Source organism: Psammomys obesus, unplaced genomic scaffold (assembly GCF_907164565.1).
Source record: "Psammomys obesus unplaced genomic scaffold, mPsaObe1.curated_primary_1811, whole genome shotgun sequence".
Classification (NCBI taxonomy): Eukaryota; Metazoa; Chordata; class Mammalia; order Rodentia; family Muridae; genus Psammomys; species Psammomys obesus.
The window spans coordinates 25,709,023-25,732,126 of record NW_026596046.1 but is presented as its reverse complement, the minus strand read 5'-3'; the positions used below and the strand labels follow the sequence as shown (position 1 = coordinate 25,732,126).

At 42.6% G+C, this 23,104-nt stretch overlaps 1 protein-coding gene and 1 long non-coding RNA gene across 11 annotated transcripts in view; both read right to left on the bottom strand.

Annotated features, from left to right (window-relative positions):
- Sytl2 (synaptotagmin like 2) overlaps positions 1 to 19,423 on the bottom strand; it is a 127,858-nt gene extending 108,435 nt beyond the window's left edge. For 9 of the 10 annotated variants that reach the window (XM_055623279.1, XM_055623284.1, XM_055623288.1 and 6 more), the window contains exon 1: positions 19,398 to 19,415. The gene's annotated coding sequence lies outside the window, so the exon portion shown is untranslated. Of the gene's footprint in view, positions 1 to 19,397 lie in introns of all 10 variants that reach the window. The other variant, XM_055623283.1, reaches the window with a different exon arrangement.
- Positions 19,424 to 21,993: 2,570 nt separating this feature from the next.
- Positions 21,994 to 22,903, bottom strand: LOC129688291 (uncharacterized). The gene is made up of 3 exons (XR_008721912.1): positions 22,848 to 22,903; positions 22,597 to 22,709; positions 21,994 to 22,333 (listed from the first exon to the last, which is right to left on the bottom strand). It is a non-coding gene; the product is annotated as an uncharacterized LOC129688291 (long non-coding RNA).
- Between the last annotated feature and the right edge of the window lie 201 nt (positions 22,904 to 23,104).

Sequence of the window (23,104 nt, the reverse complement as noted above, 5' to 3'; positions counted from 1 at the left end):
ATAATAATAATAATAATAATAATAATAATAATAATAATAATAATAATCCCAATGCATGAGGGGCTCTGAGACCTTCCATCTGAAACCTAGGGACAGTCACCACCGTGCGGGGAGAAGAGGTGACTCACAATCGGGCAAAAAGTTCTAACCCCAAGCATCCGTTTCTTTATGTGGATAGTTAGGATTAAATAACGTTATACTTTAAAAGTAGCAGTTAGGGGACCGGAGTTGAGGGGTGGAGCAGGGGAATTACCTTGAGTTTGAAGCTAGCCTCTACTAGAGAATGAAATAGAGAAAGAGAAAGAGGGGGAAGGGAGTGGGAAAGAAAAGGGGAAAAAAAGCATCTACTAATGAAAAGTCTCTACTAATGAAATGGCTCAGGGGTAAAACATTTTCCGCACAATCTGAAAAACCTGAGTGTGATTCCTCGTTCCACCATGGAAGGAGAAAACTGATATTCTCTCTCTCTCTCCCCCTCTTTCTCTCTCTCTTTCTCTCTCACTATATATATAATCTAATAGTGTCACACCTGGATAAAGGGTGAATGTGATGAATAGTTCCCAGGCCACCCAAGTGAAAAAAGGACGGGTCTTAAACCTCTGAAGGGTCAGAGCTCCTGAAGGCTCTGGCCAAAGCAGGTACACCTTTAAAGGCAAAAGTGTATCAGGTTTCGTTTTTAAGTGTGGGAGAATAGGGCCAGCCCAAGCAGACTTCTGTATTTTAATGCCTTCTCCTCCCTCTTCATGTCCAGGATTGGTGTTGTCCATCCAGCTGAGGTTGAATCAGGTCTGCCTCTGCTTCTTCTAAAATTCTTCTCCCAAACTTAAAAAAAAAAAAAAAAAAATGTTGGCAGCCAACGGCCTCATTGTGCCAGCAAGGCACAGCACCAAGGGAACTCTGCAGTTCCCTTGACCATCTAGAGACCTGGGCACAGATAAAACTGGTTCCTTGGCTTAGGTGCAGAAAAGAGTTTCAGGATGAGCCCGGATGAAGCCCAGTAGGAGTATATTAAAAATAGAAACATACAAAAGGAGAGAAGAAATCACACCTGACCTCGGGGCTTCTCAGAGGAGAGTCCTGGTTAAGTCTTGACAACTATATAGGATCATGGAAGCCTTTGGAATTTCACTGTCTAACAGGTTTCCAAGGGACCCTGCTCTGCTCTATCTCTGTTCTCCTTCCATATGTGAGATCACAGCGTGACTCTGGAAGTGCCACGGACGGAATTGCTATCTGATAAAACCAGGAGGCACTAGGGTTTTGCAAGCGGTTTCCGGAAAGAGGCCTAGAAAATTGCAGGTTCACCATTGGGAAAGAAGAATGGCCTGAAGCGATCCTTGAGTCTCAGCTGGAAAGAATCCTCAACCACAGCCTCGGGTTCCCATAATTTTCGCTGTATTTCTATCATGCTTCAGTTCCACTGTGGGCCACGAACAGGCCTGGGAATCCTTGAACTGTAGATTTTTAAAGAGCATATTCTGGCTTTTTTTGAAGAGTTTCATGGGTCCTGTGAGAGGGCATTTAGGTTGCAAAAGAGGACTGGCTAAACTACTCACTTTGCCTTTAAAGAGGCTACTTCATAATAATTTCAATTTTAGATAAGTGATAGACTGAGGGTGCAAAAGTACCACCCACGCTTGGAGGATTGTGGTAATAAATGCTTAAATACAAAGGTGACCAAGGCTGTTGTTTTTAAAAATTGGCCCACAGTTAGGTCAACTAGAAGGGATGAAAATCTGGTGATGCTTGTTCTATTATCACCGGCACAGGGACAGCAAGGAGGAGACTGAGGAGACTGAAAGAGTCTCCGTGCCTGCCCCTTTGAGGGAAGCAGGCTGTGTCCTGTTGGTGACAGCTGCTCTGAATGATCTGATGGAGGGTGTGGCAGGATGTTTTCAGGGTCTCTCTTCCGAGGTCGATTACACCTGCCTTGGTTAGCGCTGTCCTTCCGGTCTCCATCCCTGGAGGGCAGGCTTGGGGTGGATGGCATATGCGGAAACCTTACAGCATCTTGCAGAAGCTCGGTCTCTACTATTTGCAGTGTTCTGTCTACCCTGGAAACACACAGGGATACCTAACGGCTAGAGAAGGATCGGGATCCCCGTTTCAGGAGCGGGGGCAGGGAGATACAGGAGAAATATCCACATAGCATCTTCTTGGGGTTCCCAACTTACCCAAATCGTATATGGTTCAGAAAATAAAAGCCAGAGATCTGGTGCCAAATGGCTGAAGTCCAAATACTCATTTTATCGGTTTCTAATAAAACCTGAAACCAATCCGTCAGTCCTCTGTGCCATAGTTTGTTCACTTGTTAATATAATGATAAAACGGGCCTGCAACCAGGTGTGGTGGCTCACGCCTTTAATCCCAGCACTCAGGGAGGGAGAGGCAGGTGGATCTCCGTGAGTTTGAAGCCAGCCTGGTCTACAAAGCGAGTCCAAGACTCCCAAGGCTGCACTGAGAAACTGTCTCTAAAAAAAACAAAAACAGGCCTGCAATCCCAGCACAGGCATAGCATAAAGCAGGAATAAATGTCCAGATTTTGGTCCAGGTTCCTCAACTGAACTGGTTAGATGACTTTGGACCAGTCATTAAACCTCTGTTGATCTTCCCTTCTAGTTAATGAAAATGATATTCCCTTCACTGTGCAAAAGAGACAGTGCCATAACCCTCTTAGCACTCTTGGCTGACAGTGGTCAACAGCATGGTAGTGACAGGAGGGAGCTCCTGTGCTTCCTGGAACCTGAAGTCTAATTTAACAGCAATACATAGGGAGAAGAAAGTGATCCCATAAAGAAACAAAAACTAACCAAAACTAAGTGTAGAGGTTGGTGGTGTTCTGCAAAACTGGGTGGAGCATAGCACAATCGAACTTAGAAACTGCAGGCAGAGCCTGAGTCTGGAGGATTTCTCTACTGGAGTGTGGGTTACCTGAACAATGGTGAAATGGGGTGTCTCTGTGGAACTGAAGCAAAACGAAGCAGTGATTACAGGGTCTTGTGTGACACTCAGCAGCTGCCTTCCTCGGAGGCTGCTGCTTGCAGTGAGAATCTGAAATTTAGCCTGTAAGTTCACTCAGCTGTGACTTTGTGGATCTGTGGGCACACTGCTGAACCGCTGAGCTTTATTAGCTACAAAAGGTAAATACTTATTGGTGGGACGGACTAGGGAAACAGCCTTCCCTCTGATTCTAACACAGAACCACCAGAGTCTGGGAAAATACCGCCAGATGTTTCTCTCCTACATAAAATGAGTTCTTCCAACATCTCCAACTCCAAGGCATAGTCCCCAGTCATTTCCTTATTGGTTTCCTTTTGTTTTGACAGTTGTCCTAGGCTCTGCCACTTCTCTTCAGTTTTAAAGCTTACTCACTTGTGGGCTCTGAAGGTGGGTGGCTCGGTGGGTAAAACACTTGCTATACTAGGGTGAGCACCCAAGTTCAAATCCCCAAGACCCTGGTGAAGGCAGGCACAGCAGAGCACCTGTCTGTAGTCCCAGTACTCTAGTGAGGTGACGGTCAGAGACGCAGAGACTCCCCAGAACCTCATGGCCAGCTAATCTACCGTATGCAGCAGAAGGAAACAACAAAAGACCCTGCCTCAAACAAGGTAGAAGATGAAGACCGAGCTCTGGAACCGGCCTCTGGCTTCACACACATGCTGTGGCACCCACGTGCCTACACACATTGTACACAAACACACAAAAATACTTCCTTTAAAGGCCATCGTCCACCTTAGGGACCATTTTCTCTTACCTTTTCCCCCACTACTACTATCCTTTCTGTTATTCCATCTCTACCAAAACTAACTGGTACAGCATAAGCACTCAATAAACACTTACTAAATTGCACTAGCAGACAGGACTCCCTCGTAGACGGCATGTTACAGAAGCAGCAGTTTTGGTACGATGGAAAAGTAAAAGAGCCGTCATATGAAAGATGTGCTTGGTGCTATGTAGATTTATAACTTTCTCAGTAACACCGAAAGCTTTCGATGCTGCTGGAATGCTGCATAATTACGTCTGGTGTGGAATGTGGCATGATTGCTTGTAGCAGGGGATATCGAATGTACAGCATTTAGAAGACAGTTTAGTCATGGTTCTGGGTCACCAAAGCAAGAATTTGGTTTTCTAAGTTATTTGTAAACGTTGCACTTTTTTTTTTAAACTTTTCGAAATACAAAAGTTTGTCCTTGAATCTCATTGTGTTAGAAATCTCTCCACGGCTTCTAATAATGTCTGGCATCCGTCGCCACGGGCCTTTGTATTTTTAAAAGGTCTTTCACTTTCATTATGCTGTTTGGTCGTCACATCAACCCTGAAATGTGCTAAGGTCAGATATTACTCTGCATTTTGCAGATGAAGATAGGAGGAACTTGAAAGGACCAGGCTTTTTTGGCCTCAGACAAATGCAAAGAAGGCACCGACTCCCAGAGACTTACTATCCAACAGATGCTTCTGACATCCATGAAGATTGTGGCATCATTCTTTATCATCTTTGTGAGCGATGAGCCCGTGCAGATGTGCATCAGCTCATATTCACACATATGTATTTATTCATACCTTCATAATTATTGTCTCTCCAAGGTACAACAACCATTATCTCTGACCCCAGTGATCTTCATCTGCGTGTGTCAACATTCTTTTGGACATTAATTACATATTGTTAAGTCTCTAGACTTACTGTATCTGTGGTTTTATTAATAGTGTTGTAGCATTAATTACACGTTTGCAAGTCTCTAGATTCACTGTATCTGTGGTTTTATTAATAGTGTGTATTACACATAGACATACATGGTGTCTGTGGAGTCCAGAAGAGGATGTGGGGTCCCCTGGAGCTGGACTTACAGGGAGGTGTGAGCCTGTGGGTGCTGGGAATCACACTGGCCTCCTCTGCAAGAGCAGCAAGTGCTTTTAACTGCACTGCCATTACTCAAGCTCCTCTGTCAGGGTTTTAAAACAAGATTTTTCTTGTTTTTGTGGGTAAAGAAAAAAAAAATGTTACTCAGAGGAAAAAAAAAAATCAGAAGACCTCTGTACTTGTGAGTCAGCTAAAATGGCCAGATCTGGATAGAAAATGACTTACGGTTACAGTGGGGGTGGGGCATGGAAAGGAGCTATGAATAGGCTCAGAGCCTCAGAGTGGAACAATGAAAAGTCTTTGGAAATGGCTGGGGGCAACAGTTGTAGAACAAGATAAATGCTGATGCCACAGAATGGTACACAAAAAAGTGGTTAAACTGGGAAAGTTTATGTTTTATATATTTCACTCTAATAACAAAAAAAAAAAGGAAGGCCATCTTGCTTTAATGTTTTTCTAATATATTAATTATATCATAATTCACAGCATTTTTATTAATTTTTGAAGCTCATTTCACTTAAGTGGTCCTCTGTACTGGAAGAGAGTGAGCTTCATGGAGCTGGCCCAACCTTCATTAAGTAAAACAAACTGGGGCTTAGACTAGCAAGATCCCGGGAGTTACTTGCCAATGCTACACAATCTACGCTGTCCAAAAATGGGTGGCCGCTATGCATAAAAAATATAATTAGCCTAGGCTAAGATGTACTGTAAGTATAAACATACAATAGCGTATTGATGATATTTCTATTGGATCCATCCATGTAGAAATTACATTTGGAACATAATAAATTAGATATGCTCTCAAAATGAATTTCATCTCTCTCTGTTTACTTCTTAGCACATCTATTCAAATGCTGTAGGTTAAATATGTGCCTTATGTTATATTTCTGTTGGATAAGGCCACTCAAGGATGGCTGGGCCAAGTTCCTCCCCTACATTTTCTAGTTTTGGAGAAGGGTCATTAACTTTTACTTCGCATTATCTCACTGGCAAATTCTCCGCTTGCCTCCTTCCCACCATTGTGCCATGTCCAGAGTAGGCCTTGGGAGACAGCATGTAAAGGTCAGGACACACGGATGCACATACTGCACTGTGCATATGAATGAACACAACCCCAACCAGCCATCCTTGTCTCCCAGGGCATGGCTTCTTTCATTTAACGTGATGATCTTGAGCACCATCTGTTTTCCTGCCAATATCCCGATTTCATTTTTCTTTGCAGCTGAAGAAGATTGCACCATACCGTACCCGTCTGCCTTCAACACTTCGGCCGTAAACACGGATGCGCAAGTAGCTCTCTAATGTGCTGACTTACAGTCCTGCAGGTATGTGCCCAGGAGTGATCCAGCTGGGTCGTATGCAAGCTCTAGTGTTAGGTTTTTGAGGAACTGCCACATCGGTTTCCATAACTGCTGTAACAGGTCTGTAAAAGGTCCTGTTCCTCCACATTCTCACAAACAGTAATCATGTGTATTCTTTTTTTTTTTTTTATTTTGTTGTTTTTGCGTTTTAGTGTGTTTATATGGTGGATTACATTTCTCATCTTATGTATATTGAACTATCCCTGCATCTCTGAGATGAAGCCTATTTGATCATGGTAGATGATCTTTTTGATGTGTTCTTGGATTCAGTTTGCAAGTTTTTTTTTTTAATTTATTTTATTTATTCACTTTATATCCCAATGGTAACCACATCCCTCCCCGTCCTGGTCCCACACTCCTTCTCTCTTCTCCCTATCACCCCTCCCCTACTTCTCAGAAAAGGGGAGCAACCCCCCTACCCCAGCACACCAAGTCATCCTCTGAGAGGTTCCACCCCGAAGCAGAGGGAAACAGATGCTGACACCAAACTCCAGAGAGAGTGCAGGGAATCTTGTGGAAGAATGGGGGGGGGGGGGGAGGACGGAAGGACTCAGAGGAGGCTAGAACTCCACAAGAAGACCAAAAGAGTCAAATAACCTGGATCCAGGAGGGCTTACAGAGACTGAAACACCAACCGAGGCCCGTTCATGGGCAGCTTAGTCTTCAAGTAGGTGGCCTAGTAAGGGGAACAGGTGCTGTTTCTGACATGGAATCTGTTGCCTGCTTTTTTATCATGAACCCCTGACAGGCCTGCCTTGCCTTAGTGGCAGAGGATGCACTCAATTATGTGTGTATTCTTTAGTTGTTTGTTAGATTGTTTGTTCGTTTGTTCGTTTGTTTGTTTGTTTGGTTGGTTGGTTTTTCTTTTTTATTATTATTATTATTATTATTATTATTTTGGTTGGTTGGTTTTTCAAGACAGGGTTTTTCTATGTAGCCTTGGCTGTCCTGTATTCACTTTGTAGACCAGGCTGGCCTCAAACTCACAGAGATCTGCCTGCCTCTGCTTCCCTGAGCGCTGAGTTTAAAGGTGTATTCTTAACGATAGTTGCTCTAACTAGGTGATATGGAATCTCAAAGCAGCTTGGGTTTGCAGTCTCTGGGTGGCTAAGGATGTTAGGTTTCTTGCTTTGTTTTTCAAATATCTATTGAGTATTTGTATTTCTTCCTTTGAAGTTATCCAGTTGATTATCTTATCATGGATTGGATGATGAGGCACTGGAGTGTTCTTTATAGATTATAGATGAACTCCCCTGTACAATTAGCAAAGATTCCATTCCTTGGTCTGTCTCTTTACGCAGTTCATTGTTTCCTTCACTGCACAGAAACGTTTAAATTTAGTCCATTCTAAGTGTTATTTCCTGTGCTGTTAAGATCCTTTTTGAAAAAAAAATCCTTGCTACTGCCTTCAGGTGGCTTACCTGGTTTATTCTAGCATATTCAAGTTTTAGGTCTTACATTAAGGTCTTCTTCAATCCACTCAGAGTTGGGTAAAAGGGTGGGGGGGGTGTAGTTTTAGTTTTCCACCTGTGGAAATTCAGTTTTCCCAGCATTACTTGATGAAGAGATTGTCTTTTTTTCTGATATATGTTTTTGACTCCTTTGTCAAAGATTGAGGGACTGTGGCTGTGTGTGTATATCACTGAGTTCACTATTCAATCGGCATACCTGTCTGTTCTCCTGCCAGTAACACGCTGCCTTTGTTACTACAGCTCTGCAGTTTAATTTGAGGTCAGGTATTTGATGCTTCTGGCACTGATGTTTCTGCTTACATTTGCAACAAGTATTTCCGGTCGTGAGGTTTTTCTGTGGGGAGAATCTTTAGTACTTTTTGACTTGATGACTGTTCATTATGATTATTAATTTATCCTGATGATTGTTAATTATGACCATTTATTTATGATTAACACCACCAAACCATACAATATGGTTATGTGGTTTTATTTATTTTGTATTTAAAACATACAATCTATAAAAATATATTTAAATCAACTAATGAACACAAACATCACAAACAATCATAAAGCAGAAACTGGAAAAACTGTGCAGAATGCCCTATTAAGCTAAAAATGGAGCTAGTAAGTAGATAAGGTAAAAAGAAGGTAGGGAGAGGCAGAAATAGGACAGAAACATGATAGAGTCAATAAAGGAGAAAAGAAGGGATGTATATAAAAACATTATAAAAGGGAAATTATAAAAGGAACAGATTAGAAAAAATAAAGAAAAGGTGAAAAAATTTCCCAATAAGATATTTCATAACCAAGGAGAAACTTAAGAAAGGAAATAAATTAAATATAAAAGCTTTTAAAAACTAGTAAGATGAAGTCAAAATACTACTAAAAGTATAGAAAAAAAGGGAGGGAACAAAAATAAATGCCTAATGATGAAAAAAAATAAAATTTGATAAATATGCAGAATTTTTTGAATTTTTTTATATTTAATAAAGTAAAAAATACTATTTAAACACAATACAAAGAAACCAATGAGCAAAGAAGAAGAAAAAAAAGAGGTGAAACATTGAATCAACTTCTTTGTGGGCCTTTGAAAATGAAAGCCTACTCTCTCCATATCTTCTCATTATAGTACCAGAAGTTCTAGCTAGAGCAACAAAACAACTAAAGGAGATCAAAGGGATTCAAATCAGAAAGGAAGAAGTTAAAGTATCACTATTAACAGATGATATGATAGTATATATAAGCGACCCCAAAAATTTCACTAGAGAACTCCTGCAACAAAGATAAACTCCTTCAGCAAAGTGGCTGGATACAAGATTAATTTAAAAAAATCAGTAGAACTCCTGTATACACATGACAACTGGGCTAAGAAAGAAATTGGGGAAACCACACCCTTCGCGATAGCCACAAATAATATAAAGTATCTAGGGGTAACTCTAACCACAGAAGTCAAAAAACTGTACAACAAGAACTTCAAGTCTCTGAAGACAGAAATTTAAAAAGATACCACAAGATGGAAAGATCTCCCATGCTCATGGATTGGTAAGATTAATATAGTAAAAATGACCATCTTATCAAAGTCAGTCTACAGATTCAATGCAATCCCTATCAAAATACCAACACAATTTTTCACAGACCTTGAAAGAACAATTCTCAACTTCATATAAAAAAATGCAAAAAGCTCACGATAGTGAAAACAATCCTATACAATAATAGAACTTCTGGAGTTATTACCATACCTGTCCTCAAGCTATACTACAGAGCAATAGTAATAAAACTGCATGGTACTGGCATAGAAAATAGGCTGCTTGATCAACGGAATCAAATCAGAGACCCAGAAATAAACCCACACAACTATGCACACCTGATCTTTTGCAAAGAAGCCAAAATCATACATTGGAAAAAAGGACAGAATCTTCAACAAATGGTGCTGGTCTAACTAGATGTCTACATGTAGAAAAATGCAAGTAGATCCATATTTATCACCTTGCACAAAACTCAAGTCCAAGTAGAACAAAGACCTCAACATAAAACCAGATATACTAAATCTGCTACAGGAGAAAGTGAGTAAGGGCCTTGAACCCATTGGCACAGGAGAAAACTTCCTGAACAGAACACCAACAGCTCAGGCTCTAAGAGCTACAATTAATAAATGGGACCTCTTGAAGCTGAAAAGCTTCTGTAAAGCAAAGGTCACTATCAATAGAATGAAACAGCGGTCTACAGAGTGGGAAAAGATCTTCACCAATCCTACACCTGACAAAGAGCTAATATCCAGAATATATAAAGAACTCAAGAAATTAAACACCAACAAACCAAATGATACAATTTTTAAAATGGGACCCGGAGCTAAACAGAGAATTAGGAAATTCTCAACAGAGAAATCTCAAATAGTGGAGAAGTAAGCAAAATTACTCTGAGATTGTCAAAATGGCCAAGTTCAAAATCCTAAGTAACAGCCCATGCTGGAGAGGATATGGAGAAAGGGAAACGCTCCTCCATTGTTGGTGAGAGTGCAAACTTATATAACCACTTTGGAAATCAATCTGGCGCTTTCTCAGAAAACTGGAAAATAGTGCTACCTCAAGACACAGCTATAACCCAAAAGATGCTCCACCATACAACAAGGACATTTGCTCAACAATGTTCATAGCAGCTTTATTCATAATAGCCAGAAACTGGAAACAACCTACATGTCCCTCAACCAAAGAATGTATACAGAAACTGTGGTATATTTGTACAATGGAATACTACTTGGCTACTAAAAACAAAGAAATCATGAAATTGGCAGTCAAAGAAATGGAACTTGAAAAGATCATCCTAAGTGACTTAACCCAGACCCAGAAAGACAAACATGGTATATACTCACTTATAAGCATATTTTAGTCATATAGTTTAGGATAAACATACTACATTGCACAGACTGCAAGAAGATAAGTCTGGTGGGCATCTTAGGCTTCATGCTGGCCCACTAGTTAGGAGAGTGAGGGATAAATCTGACATAGACTATGTTGCCTGCTTTCTGATAACTTTCCACTGATGGGACTTTCCCTACAAGGCCACAGGGGAGGAAGATGAACTCAGTTCTCATGTGAATAAATGATAGGTTGTCTAACTGGGGGAGTCCCCTATTCTGAGGAATAGGGAAGAGGGGATGCGGAAGGGAGGTGGGACTGGGAGGGTAGAGGGAGAGGCCTATGACCATGATGTAAATTAAACTAATTAATACAAAACAATAAGCTAAAATGAAAAGAAAATAAAAGCCTGCCAGGTATTGGGGTGGGGTCAGGCCTTTTTTATTTTCTTTTATTTTTAAGGCTTGTTTTGCTTTCTATGTGCGCTGGTCCTGTGCCTGTTCTGGACAGGTGCCTGCTGTCCACCATGGCTCCCTTCATCATGTAAATGCCTCCACTTGCTTCCTGAGCTTTGCAGGCTCTGAGCTGGGCAGGTTCTCCTCCCTCCAGAGTCTCCCCAGGTTGTGTCCCTGTTGCATTGGATGTTCTAGATTTGGGGTGTCCCCCAAGTGTTGGGGAAATAATCAACCAAGGCACTGAAATCTGTACAGTCAGACCTGTCTTTGTGTTTTCCACACCCGCTAAGCATTATTCACTGTTCCTGACCACACTGGAGCAGCAGTGGGAACTTGTTAAAAAAGGCAAGTCCAGGCTCTGCCACCGGCATTCCAGAGCCCACGTCTAAGATGAAGCCATGCAGTCTGGGTTTCTGCAGCCTTCCAGGTGATTCTGGGGCACACTGGAACTTGAGAGCCATTGAGCGAGGAAACACAGCTGACACAGGAATACAGGGGAAGCTAAAGACTGCTTAATTATTGCTAAGTGTGGATACATTTTGACAGGCGTTTTCTGTTTCCTCAGCACTGGTTAGAGTCTACATGTAAACGACTGCTCCAGACACTACAGTTGGCACCAGGTCTAGTAAGTCAGTGTGGAGCCAGCTTACTCGCCACACGTCAGCTGGAGCTCACAAGAGTCCTAGATGTTCAGGGATTTATCTGCCATGTTCGAAGAGGTCTCACAGTTATAGCAAATTCATTAACCCATTTATAGATGAGGAGACATGAATCAAAGAGGTCACAGAACTAGCAAGTAGCAGAACTGGGAGTAGCACTTTGACCTTTGAGGAAGACTACTTTTTCTTACAATGCCAGAGCCCAAACACAAGCTCTTACACATGCTAAGTGTTCTGCCACTGACCTACTTCCCTAGCCACAATCTCAACTTTCAAGTGTCTGTGTCTGTGAGTCTCAGAGCTAAGCGACAGCCAGACCAATTAGCAGTGGTGTATCGCTAGCAAAGCCCTAGTTTGGAGTGCAGATATGTGTCCACCTTTCGCCAACCCCCACTAGGCTGGCTTGCATTTCTACAATACTGGGTCTTCCCTAACTTTTTTCTCCCTTTAGTGTTGGTGTAATGTTCTTGTGGAATGTATATAATTTACCCTTGTTTATTCAAATGCTGATTTATCTACCTCACTATCTAGTTTCAATCCGGACATTGCATTGTGATACTTATTCTAAGCATCACCTGTCTCAAGTTTGTGTAAACATGCCACCATTTGTTCTCTGTGTTGTCAATAAAACAACCAGCCAATGCTGAGCAATGGAGAGAATAGGGTGGGACATCCTGGTCTGGAGGGGAGGAGAAAGAAGTGAGTGGGAGGAGTCTGAGAGGAGAGGTGGGCAGGAGAGGACTTGGAACCATGAGATGAACCGGACCTAAGATATGATTAAAAGCAAGTATAATGTGGGAAATATGAATGGGCAGAAACTATGCCACTTGGAGGTTTAGGATGGAGTAACTATTGCCCAGAATTGTGCTCTAGGTTAATTAGATAAATCCTAGTCTCTGTGTGGTGATTTGGTTATACAGCTGGTTTCAGAATAACTACTGTTTAACTAAAAGATAGATCAGTAATAAATATTAATAACCAACAACATTTTAGTTACTTAGTACAAAGGGCCTCAGCTGAAACCCTGAACCTTTGACCTCGTCTTGCCACCCTCTTCACTGTGGTCCTGATTAAACTAGATAAACATTGGCCTTTCGCCTCCCTGGATCTGAGTGTCTGGAAACTACTGCAGCTTCCCTCACATTTGATTTCCACACCAAAGCACCAATCCAGACACTGGATGTGTTTTAGTTGAGAGAGAACTACCCAATAGCAGAGGGGGGGACCCCAAGAAGAATGTCTGGGGATGAAGGAATGAAGACTGCCAAAGATGGCCCAAACCAACTGGCAGAAAGAGGAACTCACCGAAAGGGAGAAAACATTAAGAAGCAAGAGAATGCCAAGAGGAGATGGAAGTAGAGGCGGCAATGATTTCCTGATGTGGAGATTGTGCCAAGTTGCAGGACTTGAGAGTACAGAGAGGCTAGGCAAGGCTGCTGAACAGGCCTGGCCTCCTTGTGGCTTCATTTTAGAATTTAGTTGCTCTTACAGCCACCTGACCCACCCCAGCTGCCACCCCCTGAATACCCCATTCACTCAGTTTGCAAACATTAAAACTAGAATAGAGGTGAAAGGCTTGTCCGCATCATTGTTTGAAGGCCTTGCCATCCACAAAAATTTCTGACGTGCACTTATTCTACTAATGATATATTACACATAATTATGCATTATATACTAAATATATGTAATTAGTTGAATGGGCCAGCAATTAAATTAGTAGAATGGATGAATAATTAATGAATGGGAAGTGTGGTAACTTAAAAGTCTGGGAAGTATGTTGAGTACTAGATGGGCTTCAAACATGTTACACGATGATATTCAACAATAAAATAGAGGTCAAGTTGCGGAAGTCAGCTCCGGTCTTCTAAGAACTTATGCATTAAGAACATCTGAAATTCCCTAGCTAAGACATAGTATGTAGACTTGAGACAGGATAAAAGAACACTTTGGTCTTTAAAACTACAGATTATAATTACTTTTTCCCCTCTATTTTACTTCTTTAATTTTTTTTTTTTTTTTATTGTTGCTCTTGTCTTAGTTTTCCTACTTTCTGGTTTGTCGCTGGGGTAAAAACAATTTGCAACAACAACAAAAAAAATATCTGTAAGTTGCTGACATTTGTGGCGTTGTCTCTTAGGTTAAAGTGACAGGGTTTTATAGCTTAGACTTTGAAGTCCCCAGAAGAAAACACTGATGCAAAACATCGAGGATTTTACTCTGCTTGTGTCTTAGGGCACTGACTCAAGTAACACTCAAAGTTTTCAGAGTGTATTAAGCTCTGCATACTCCCTAACTGATCTACCTGTTGGCTGGTGGATGCCATGGTTGGTCAGGCTGAAGCTCCATTGGCATCATTCAGAGTAAACAAATGATTCTGAGACTTGCAAAGGGACCATGGGACACCCTGAGGGGAGCTCTGACTTTGAGCTTAAGGAAACCACGTGCTATCGTGCTGCTGAGAGCATATTTACAGTTTGTCTAAGAGAGGATGAGTGCAAACAGAGTCTCAGTGACTTGAGAGCTAATGCCCATGCTGCTCACAATATAGCTACAAAAAAGTAATAGTGTCATTCATTGCTCCAGTGGCCTCTGAACACGGCATTCTGGGACCTCGCTAACTCGGGAGGACATGATATGAATGGGTTCAGAATGGCGCTCTTGTTGAGAGTCTGCATTTATGTCGAACTGGAGCTGCTGCTGGACAGATAAGATAACACTATAGATTGGGCATGTGAGATGACAGGAAGGGAGGAGAGGAAGGGGGAAGGGAGGAGAAGGATACATTAAAAGGAGCAGGTATCACTGAAAGTCACGTAGGTCTACAAACTGCCTGCAGTCTGGTTTCTGACCATTTTTGAGAGATGAAGACACTGAAAAGTGTCCCCCTGACTGGAGAATGGATATAGAACTTTCCTGATGCACAGTTAGTAGCCTCTGGTCACAGAGCTTTGCACTGAGTAACAACCCCAGCAAGGCCGCGGTTGGTGAGAACGGTCTACGGTGCATTTTAACTACTTCTAATTTTTTCTGGTTATGATAAAACATCAGATATTCAGCCTTATTCTTGCCCTCTGGAGAATTCATAACAATGAATGACAAGATGGGAGGTGAGCTCCCCGGTTCCTTGTAAGCAGGTCCTGTGTGGAGCATTAGGGGAAGAAGGACAAGGCAGCCTAGCTGCCATCTGTATCTGTCCTCCATGGTTCCTTCAAGCTTCTGCTTACCACAGAAGGGGGTCCTGCCCAGAGCCCTGAGGGGCCGAGGGGCCACATGCAACCAAGGATAGTTGTGTCCTTGCCTAAAGCATTGTGTGAGTGAGAGAGAGAGAAAAAAATATCTGTGGGTTTCTAGTGACACCCACATGAGTGAATGATCATGTTTACAGCTGCCTCGCCAAACCCCAGGGCTCAGGAAGGTTGGTGCCCCTTCTCTCAAGCATGAGTCATGAGCAAATCCTCGTCAGGTCTCTGGGGATTGCTCCTTAGAGCTCTGATGGGACCTGAGTACTATCAGGTTGAAGAACAAGATAGTGGGAAGAATGCTCTCAGAGAACACAAAAGGGCAGAAATGATGGTGGCTCCTGTTCAGTGAGACTGATCCGAAAATATTCTTAGCATGACAGTTTTTAGACATCATCTGGCCTTCTCCTAGGCTGAGGGGATGGAAGTAATCAGAGCTTAAATCTAACCCCAGGAACCATATATGACATTCCCAGCAGATAGCCTTTCAAACACTCCACAAGGAAGTAGTCACCACCTCCATGATCACACATGGCAGCCATGAAACATTCTGCTGTGCACTTCTCTGGCAACCTTGTGGTAGATTAATCTCTCCCAGAAGCTTCATCTGAGATGGGGGAAAAGTCACATAAACATGAGTTAATATTACATTACAAGTTTCTGAATATGAAGACAAACTCAGCCCTCGTGTAAATAGATGGGGTGTCTGGCTGAGGGGAGGCTATTCTGAGAAATAAGGGTGAGAGGATATGGGAAGGAGGGTGGAACTGGGAGGAGAAGAGGGAGGGGCCTATGACTGAGATGTAAATTGAATTAATTAATTTTTAAAAAGGAAAAAATTCTGAATATATAATCGGCTAGAAATGCTAAGTCAACATATTCCAAAACTGGCTCTCATTATTATTTTATTTTGTTGGCAGTAAATGAAGAGAAACTCATTATCTCTTTAGAGAGAACTACCCAGGCACTTCTTTACAAGCTGTTTAGAATGACTCAACCAGCTAACTCTACTCTGCTTAAGTATCATTTTATTTAAAGTGACTCATCTTGGTAAACAGGCTTTTAATTAAAGAAGGAAATTTACATCCTCAACCCTCTAAGAGAAGGGAGGAACCACAAAGCTTTTAACTATTTACATTCTCTCTCTCTCTACTTATCTCTGGCACCTCATACAAAGGGAATCTACCTGGAAGGACAATTTCTCACACAATAATCCCTTTCAGTTAAACAGGACTTAGAAATTTATAAAGTATGTTCACATTTGACCTTTCATTTGGTCCTCTCTTGAAAATGGGTATGACAAGAATTAGAGTTGGGATTGGCAGCATGGCTCAGTGGTTAAGAGCACTGGCTGCTCCTCCAGAGGACCTGGATTTGATTCCCAGCACCCACAAGGCAGCTCACAATTACCTATAACTCAAGTTCCTGTGGATCCAAATTCCAATGCCTTCTTCTGACCTCCATGGGCACCAGGCACATATATGGTATACAGGCAAACACTCATAAAATAAAAATAAATATTTTTAAACACCTCAATGTTTAGGGAAAAAAAAGAATTAGTGTTAATGTTAGTTCATGAATGAGGGTGCGAAGGCAGTAGACACATGATGAGATTTGAGACCCTTGGGTCAATCTTAGGGTCATGATCATCAAGGTAAGTCATGATTAAGTCTGTCTAAATGTCTCAGATCATCTCACAAAGGGATCCTGGTCCTCTGCAACATTATTTCTCAAACTAAACAGCTTACAACTACGGAGAATAACAGTGGTAAGTAGGAAGCCACCGTGGGCAATATAAAAAGATTAGGTGGTTGGCTACTATCTCCAGCTAAGGACTTGATGTTTTCATGTGCTGGGTATGTGTGTCTTTTAACATACTGAGTGTCCAGCACATGTTTTTTAAATCATTCCACTGCTTTTATTTTATTTTTATTTTTAATTGTTAGTTTTAAACTTCATTATTTTATTAGTCCAGAATTCTCATTTTACACATTGGAGATCAAATAATTTGAAATGTTTATGCCCAACTAGACAGAAATCTGAAAGTGCTTTCCATGCCCAGTCTGTTCCTGCCCCCAAATTGGCATAAAAGTTATGGTTTGTTTGTTTGTTTGTTTGTTTTTTGTACAATATGTTATTTATATCCATTGTGCTCAAACTTGAATATCAGGATTATCTGGAGTGCTTGTCATGGATTTCTGGGTCCTACCTCAGAATGGTGGTAAACCAAAAATTTGCTTTCCTAGCTAGTTTCTGGTGTTGTTGATTATGATAGTTGAGGACTATACTCTGAACACTGGTTGTCTATGGAATAACAAACTACTAAACTGAATTGACCACAGATTTGTGCACTTAACTAATTTATTTCATTTGGAGTTAATAATAAAGGGATATCTGCCCTTCTGAATGAGTGATCCATTACTTTACCATATCAGTACACCATCAGTACGCAGCTGAGATATACCATCATGCCAACCATCTTACAGCATCAGTACCTGGCTGTGATAGCCCATCACGTCAACCATCTTACACCATCAGTACCCAGCTGAGATATCCCATCACGTCAACCATCTTACATCATCGGTACCCAGCTGTGATATCCCATCACATCAACCATCTTACACCATCGGTACCCAGCTGAGATATCCCATCATGTCAACCATCTTACACCATCAGTACCCAGCTGTGATAGCCCATCGAGTCAAAGAGCCTTCACACTCTATCGGTAGGTGATGTTGATGCCTCAGCACATCACCTTGTCCAACTTTTGGGTTGTCCTATGGCTATGGTGAGTGCTCCTGTGTGCACTTCACATTCTTGATGGCTGGCTCTTTGTGTCTCTGTGAGAGACTTTCTTCAGACCACAGACCTTAGGGAGAAACAAGTTCCTCAGAGGCATCTTTCAATCTATGAAAATGGGAATCTGAGGATCCTCTAACTACCCTATGAGGCAATTCTGATGTCTGTCTAAACAACCCCTTAGAATGTCAGAAATGAGGTGAAATTCTAGCTTTCCACAGCGGGACCCACTCACCAGGACACCTGTTCATGCTCACTTTCTCATTTGGGCTTCCTGGTATCACTTCCAGGATAAGCCACCTTTATATGAAGTCTTAGGTCAACTCTTAAGGGAAAGAAGACTAAGATGGTTGGCCTCAGCACTCTTCCCCAAACTGGGGTACACAGCACTCGCTCTTGCTCAGCTTTCAGTTCTGTGACCCTGGGTTTCATTCACAAGCCTCAGGTTGATGGACTCGATAGGTAGTGACGATGAGTGTTCGTTCATAAGTCAGTAAATAAGACAGACTATTGGTGCCTTCACGACAGCAGAGCCGCAGGCTGGTGAGTTGAACGTGAATGCATGATTCACTCACCACATCCTTAAGCACTCAAGAAAGAGGCCTAAAAGTGACGTCAGAAAAAAAAAAAAACCTCCCAATATGTGTATATTTCAGGGCACTGCCATAGAAAGCACCTGTCACTCTTGGAACGTAGATAAGCTCTGCAAATATTTGCATTTGAGGAGTGGAGTCTTCAGCAACAACAGTGTAGACATCTGTCCCACTTGTGCAAAGCTCCAAGGGGGGAAGGAAAAGGGCTGAGAAACAAGTCCTCAAAACGAAGCCAAGATACTTTTGATATTTTTTATTTTAAAAAGAGTCAAATCTTACCCAAAACATAAAAACAATCTATGTGTCACACTAGACAGTTTTTGGTGGCTTATTTTTTTTTTCCAATAATAAACAAAGCAAACAAAAAACAGGAGGAAAAGGTGGCAGGCGACAGCCAGGCACAGCCTGCTAGGATCTCTAGGAAATAAACGGGACAGCTGGACCACAGCCACCCTCAGAAACATGTATTAGCAGAGAAACACTGGTTTCAGTTACAAAGAAAGAAAGAAAGGAATTTTTGGAAAGCAGGATAGAGTTGAGACTCCATTCTGAAGACTCAGCCCCAACTGAGGAAATCAGTACTACAACAAGTAGTTTAAAGTAGAGAGAAAGAGCGATGGGGGAGAGAGAGAACCTCATGGGTAGCTCCCCGGCCAGGTGGGGGTGGGGAAAGAGAGCACCTCTTCTTGCAGGAAGGAAAACAATTTTTTTAAACCCCTGCTGAGTCAGCAGCTAGGTGGCTCTGAAAGCAAAGGTCTCTCTCTCTCTCTCTTTCTCTCTGCCTAGCTTACTGAGGGAACCCAGAGCGGGTGTCTGGGAAGCCTAGATCTCATGTCACTGCAAGCAACCACAAAGGTAGGCTAGGCACTGCAGCCATCCCCGTGAAGGACCACACACAACGAGGACCAACACCTGTGTCCCCACTCTGCAAGGGAGACTCAGAACAGCGTTGCTCCTGCAAGAATGCGCAGAAACAGATCACTTCACCATGTCCACGTAAGGGACCGCATACAGAGCCTACGCTGCAACCCAGATCCTCACCCTTCCCCGCTGCACTGCCCTGACTTAATATCTAATTTCAACTTAACAGCCCAGCTTCGTCCTATTCTCCCCTCAAAACCTACCTTTGCCGGCATTCTCAAAGGACATCAGCATCCTGGAGCTGAGAGCAGAGGTTCTCCCCACCTCAGCCTGAAACTCTCATATATATTCTGTATTTGCATGTATAATTAATTACATGGGGCTGTGAGATATGTGAATTGTGATGAGGTTAATGATGTAGTAGGAATAATGGTAAGCAGCTGTTAACATGTAATGCCCTCTTCCCACCGTTTCATCCCAGCCCTTTACCAGTAAGCTTTTAGGGTGGTTCTAGGGGGAGTTAAAGGGAGGATTTGGGGGGACTACAACCAAGATAGAGGGGATGCATATACTTTCTCAAAGAATTAATAAAAATATAGTATTTTTAAAAGACAAAAAAAATAAGTCTCTAACACACCAAGTTTCTCAGGGTACATATCACCATAACCTTGATGAATATGCTCTAAAAAAAAAAAAAAAATGTATGTTCTGTTTGAGTGTGTGTATATATATATATATATATATATATATACACACACACACACACACACGATTCGGTACACTGGCTGCTCTTGCAGAGGACCAGCCTTTTTGTTTTGTTTTTAATTAATTAATGTTTTATTAATTACAGTTTATTCACTTTGTATCCCAGCTGTAGCCCCCTCCCTCATCTCCTCCCAATCCTACCCTTCCTCCCTCCCTCTTCTCCTCCCATGCCCCTCCCCCAGTCCACTGATAGGGGAGGTCCTCCTCCCCTTCCATCTGACCCCAGCCTATCAGGTCTCATCAGGATTGGCTGCATTGTCTTCCTCGGTGACCTGGGAGGGCTGCACCCTCCTGAGGGGGAGGTGGTCAAAGAGCAGCCACTGGGTTCCTGGAGGACCAGCTCTGACTGCCTGCAGCTCTCAGTTGTCTGTAACTCTATTTCTGGGGATCAGACTCCTTCTTCCAGCATCCATGGACACACATACATGGACACACATACATGCAAGAAAACCACATAAAATAAAAATAAATCTTCAGAAAAATAAAACATGTCCAGCTAATAACTATGATACATATAAGATTTAAGGCAAACCCAGTTTTACCTTTTTTTTTTTTTTTTTTTTTTTTTTTTTTTTTTTTTTTTTTTTTTTTGCCTCCAGTGTGAAAGGGTGACTTTAGGCCCCTTTGGAAGTATTGTGTAATATATTCCTAATGACAGACATAAATACACAGACACATAAACACACGTTGCCCCTGGTACTTTACCCATTCCACAGACTCAGCATCCTTACAATTGTTACTACTCTGGTTTTCTTCTGTTTGCTTCTTGCTGTCATTATCAACAAAAAGGACTGAGAGAATGAATTAGAAATGGTCTTCCCAAGTGTTCGACAAACATAAATTTCCCATCTTTCCATTTATAGAAACAGGCAAGGAAGTCAGTCATCATTATGTCCCGTGATCATTTGCAACATTCCTGTGTGCCCCACCCGTCCATATGTGATTTGGAAGTAGGCCCTCTGTCCCCCGTTTGCATAGAAGGAGGCTGTAGGAGTGAGTATGCAAGGTAAAGCCAGGCAGAGGGCCCTCAGCAAGCATGAGCCTGAGTGCACCCAGACCTCGGACTCACAACCTCCGGCACCTTGAAAATGTTACCGCTCTATTGTTTAATTGCCCTGTCTGCGGTGTTTTGTTGTGATAATACTAACACACTAATGTACTTCCGTCATTTTCCTTAGCACAGCCTTTCTTAAAAAAAAAAAAAAAAAAAAAAGACAGTGGAACACTTAAATCACATCGTTCTGATGCTGCACGAAATTCCATTGAATTCTGGTGATGCCACAATTACCACTACCAAAACGGTTCAAAGCCCAGTTTCCACGTTGGTGGAACATACCTTCCAAAGGCTAACCCTCCCTCAGAAGAAAACCTCTGGTGATTTGCAGGATCAGGTGAGGAATAGATGAATGACATGGAGCATTTTTTTTTCTTTCTTTATTCTCTGCTAGCTCATCATGGAACTGGTTTGTTCTAAGCCAGGGTCTTAATCTCAGCACACTCTAAACAGAGCAGCTGCTGTGGAAAACTGCCCTGTGCACTGCGGGATATTTATGAGAATGCCTGGTTTCTGTAAGTCCCTACCACTGCCACCCTGCCAGTCGTAACGGTTTTCAGTGTCTGCAAGACATTGCCACCTGGGCACAAGGGGACAAACGTCACCCCAGTTGAGAAGCTCTTATTTAAGCCTTCGGTGGCCAAACCCCACATTTACTGACGCCTGTCAACTTCTAACCACCATCTGAGGTTGGGGGGGGGGGAGACGAAAAGCAATTGAGCAAATGGGACAGATTTGTGAAGAAAGGTGGACCTAGAACAATGGGAAGAAAGGTGCTGTTTGGGGAGACAAATGTACCCGTCTGCTGTGTTGTACGTTAACTGTTTTTGCTGGACGATATATGATAAAGTCCTCTTCACACATATAATAATCGAGAGTTTTGACACACGTAAAAACCATGAGCTCTCACCCCACAGTAAAGATCTAGAGTATGTGTGGGTTGGTGAGATGGTTCCGCAGGTAAAGGACTTACCTCCAAGCTTAGTGGCCTGAATTTGATGCCCAGGATCCACATGCAGAAAGAAGAGGACCAACGGCCAAAAGCTGTCGTCTGACCTCCACATGCACAGCCAAGATGTACACACACACATTAATGAAAAATAAGATTTTAAAAGACAGAACATTTGCAAGAATGTGTTTTAATGTAGAGTTTTAAAGGAAGAACAAGCTGGGCTAACTTCAGAGAAGGCTGTGTAAGAAACACAGGGCTCGCTCATGTATTATCTCATTGACATGGAGTTAATAACATAATAAGTTAGTGGACACCCTTAATAACTGCGCTCCAGAGGCAGAGGCAGGTGGATCTCTGTGAGTTCGAGGACAGCCTGAAGTTCCAAGACATCGGGAGTTCCAAGACAGCCAGGGCTACAGAAGGAAACCCTGTCTCAAAAGAACAAAAACAGGCAAACAACACGAACATTTTATGATTCACTCGCTAGGGTAGGTCCTGCCCCTGACCAGCCTACTGACTGTCACACACGGGTCAGAAGTTTGTTAAGCTATTTGTCTCTGGGCTCTTTCCTCCCATCTTGCCTGCCAGCCTCTAGTCCCCACCCCCAACCTATTCTTGCTCCATTGGTCTTTCAGGATAAGCCCTGGTGCTCACAGGCCAATCTCCCTGACACCATCCTCATGGGCTCCACCTGTTCGCGGTTAGACAGCTGAAAGCCTTCTCTACTGGCGCTGGGCCGAGCCCGCTTGCCGTTACAGACTTCATTTTCTCGAACTCAAGCACACCGTGGTGATTGTTCTTGGGCTGGCAAAAAAAATAAACATGAAAACTATGGAACAGCCTGCTAGGGCTTGTTCAGTCAGCTCTCCTCCTGGGCTGTCGCCTCTGTTAATTGTGTATTAGACCCAGAGAACTTAACCTTGCGTGGCCTTCCTTGCTTACCTTCAGTAGCCCAGGCTATGGGCTAGCTGGGAGGTTTCTGTCTGTTTTGTTTCGTTCCGGTTGGTGGAAATCACCTGCAGGCAGGAGGCATCAAATGTTTGTCTCCGGAGGCTTTTGTTTCCCTTGGCTTCCGGGAGTAGTGGGAGGTGGCGCCCTCTAATGGTAGTGTCTGGGAGGGTCTTGGTTCACAAGCCCAGGGTCGGAGACCCTTCTCCAGCTCCCTAGAGCCTTTTATCAGCTCTCTGTTGTCACGGTCC